The sequence below is a fragment of the Nuphar pumila genome, chromosome 5 (genome assembly GCF_984573655.1).
Source record: "Nuphar pumila chromosome 5, dmNupPumi1.hap1.1, whole genome shotgun sequence".
In the NCBI taxonomy this organism is placed as follows: Eukaryota; Viridiplantae; Streptophyta; class Magnoliopsida; order Nymphaeales; family Nymphaeaceae; genus Nuphar; species Nuphar pumila.
Window position 1 is genome coordinate 29,978,505 of NC_143253.1, and position 3,560 is coordinate 29,982,064.

Consider the following 3,560-nt stretch of genomic DNA (forward strand, 5'->3'; position numbering starts at 1 on the left):
AATTTGAGAAATGAAAAGCCGTTTTTCCTCTAAAAAAAAAAATTAGAGTTTTTCAAAGCTTTTCCTCCTTTTTAAAGAAGTAAAGGGTTTCTCACTTTAGAAGCAAGCATAAAACAAGCTTTTCCATATATCAAGAAGTTTCTGGTAACTATGGGTTTACCTAACCATACACGTCTTGGATTCAACCAAGATTCCTATATTTGCACTTGGATCTCACAGTGTAGATCAGATCTTTTTTTTGGACATAGAAAGCTGGGGTTAGGCAGACCTAACTGCAACCATATACTATTAGGTTTAAACTTGCAACGTCCCAACACAAGGTGAGGCCAGACAAGCGGAGCCCCAGTTGGTATCAGATCAGATCTTTTATAAAGCCAAAAAAAAAAAAACTCCAGCCCATTTACATCCCAAGAAATGAGGCCAGTTCTCATTTCTGATCAAGCAAATATGCCTCTAGAATCAAGTCTAAGTGCACATTTCCTTGGCATTGGATGAGAATCATTCTCTCACTAGTCACCATTGTTAGTGAACTATTCTCACTTGCACCATTTTTTTTTTTTACTTCGAGAAACCGCTCCAGGTGCAAAGACCTAGCTAGCTGCACTGGCTCACCCAGCTCTACTTATGGTCTTTGTCCATGTCGGCGTAAAACTCTGTGGGCTTACCCCTTGACCGCCAAGCTTCGGCTTACGCAGGAGGTGACGCCCATGGGGATTTGAACCTAGACTGCGTCAAACAGTCTATGCCCCCCCCAACACACACACACACATATCCCACTACGCCAAACCCCTTAGGTCTGACTTGCCCCATTTTTCATGGGCAAGCAAAGTTGAGAAAATGGGGCAGCGAGATTCCAAATCAAACTTGAGGACAACTTACACCGCATGTGATTCCTAACGTGATAATGAGAGGCTTTGTGATTTGGAATCAAGTGATTTCAAAGCGTATGTGAGAAGGAATCACATGTGATGTAAACAAATATGCCCTAAGATTTTCAGGTGGAGTTAATGAATGTCTATTTTCACCGGGTTCATGTTCATGCCAGACCCCGATCCATGATTTTAGCATGAGATTTGTGTGGGCTTGGAAGCTAAAACCAAACGGTTTTACAAAAGCCAAATACGTTGTAGTATCAAGCATCACCAAACCCTTATCCAACCCATTTGCATACATGCAGTTTTTTTTATGCATTTTATACAACTCTACAATGGAATCTACTCTTCTCTAACATCAAGAATAGGGGTGTAACTGGGTCGGGTATACTCGACCTGACCCGATGTCTTAATCTGATTATAACCGACCTAACCCAATTTTAGTGGACTCATGAGTTCGGATCAGGACCAAAATATAGACTTGTAGTGAAAATGGGTCATGTCTTGGGTATTGGAAATGAAGACCCAAACTCATTCAAACGCAACACCCTAACAATTAGCTTGCTTAGGTTGGTGATCTCATGACAAAGAAGTGTCTATTGCCTTGTATCTCATATCAAGGGTCGGGTCTGGCATGGGGCCAATGCCATACCCTCAAATTTGCTAAAAAGGGATCAAATAGATTTTTTTCAAAACATCCCAATATGCATATTTGTGTCCCAATCAGGGGGAAGGGTCAGGCCTGAGATCAACGCATTTGACAGAAACTGATACTGACCCTTTATAACTTGGTAATTTGAACTCTATTGGTAATCAGGTCGGGTCATATCAAACCTGTCTGGAATCCGGTTTAAAAGTTAGACCCAAACTGACCCAATCTAATTCTGATCTGGATCCGTGTACAGGAGAAAATTGTGGACCATATAGGTTAATAGGTCCGGGTATGTATCGGGTCAGGTCTTTGATAGACCCATTTTTTAATCAAGTCTAAGAATTAGACCTAGAGCCCACCTATTTTCTATTTTGATTCGGGTATGGGTCCAGGTTTGGAAATGACTGAACATGTAGACGCATATGGTTTAACTGGTTTGTGTGTTATCAGTTCAGGTTTTAGCTTCAATCAAAGTTTAGCATTGAATCCATCGACTTATCCTCAAATATGCATATTAAAAAAAGGTTACATATACGCAGCACAATGCTTCTATAATGTTAGCAATCTTTCCTAAATCGTATAAAAGTAGAATGAAGGGCAATAAGTGCAAAAAAAAAAATGATGCTTTATAACTTTTTTTAAATTGTTGTTCGTGCCATGTTGCTTGGTTATTTATGTATATTTTTTTAAAACAGAAGAAAAATGTTATTTAAATGACATTTTTCTAATTTTTTTTTAAAACTTAAAAGTTATCATTAGTAACACAAACTCACTTTTCTCAAACAAAATCTCTTCGTTATCTCTCCTTATCCAAAGCATCTCTCTCTTTCTCTCTCAATGTAACATCCTCCTTCCAAATATGGGCGTTTTCACTCCCTACTCTCTCTTTGTTAATTATTTATTTCTTGCCAAAAATAATTAATGAATTACCTTATTAAATAATATGACCCTCTATCCCCTATATATTTGCCTTGTATTTGCTCGATTTTGTTCCGAAATCATTTGTTCTTTCGTTTCACCGTTTAACCAAGTTAAGTTGTTTGATTTTTCTTGTTCTTTTTTACTTTTTAACATGGTAACTACATTTAAATTACCTTTTTTGTTATTTTTGTTTCTCTCATTAATTGGATGAATGCATCTCTCTAATTGCAAGTACGCAAGCAAAATTGGTTAGACTCCTTTATGAATGGCATGTTGATTTTCTTACATTTTCTTTTCTATGTTTTAATTTGGTAATCTATTTTTTCTCATTAGCATGACAAGTAAACAAGATAAAACAACCTTTTCTAGGATCATTTTGTTAGCTTTATTTGTTTTAATTCCATGTTTTTAATTAAGTATATAGTAAGTCTTATAAAGAGAGTATTTATTTGCTTTATTTTTTATAGTAGTATATTTTAAATTATAATATAATATAGTGTAGTTTAAACACATAAATGTTTGTGACTTTATTCGTCTAATTTAAAATGAAAATATTAATATAAACATGTATTTTGTAGGCCTGACCATAATTATGATAATATATTATAAAACCACAAAGGTTAGACCAGTGGGTAGTGGTTCAAACTAAGTTGCAAATGTGTAAGCTATGATTGAAGTGGGTAGTGATCCAAACTAAGTTGTAAATGTTAGACCAATGTATATGACATGCACACCCACAACTATACATCTAAGAGGTTGGGTAGGGCTCTTCTGGGCCATTGCCATATGGAGGACAGCTATATAGGTAATTACTTATGTTTATTGACTATTTAATAGGTGTGACTGGAATGAGGCACGTGACACATTGAGGGAGCTGGCTGATGCACATCATGAATTGTTGATGCATTTTCAGCGAGTAGCTATTTCACCATAGGATGCTCACTATCATACATGAGGGTGATATTTTGCATGTACACATACACCAAAGACGGTCTGGCCCAATTTAGATATATCTTGAATTGGAAAAAATAGGTTTGGGCCTTTTCAATCCCAGAAAATCAATATGGATTTAGACTTTGATGTCTTTTTCGACCCATTTAGTGGATTTATACTAT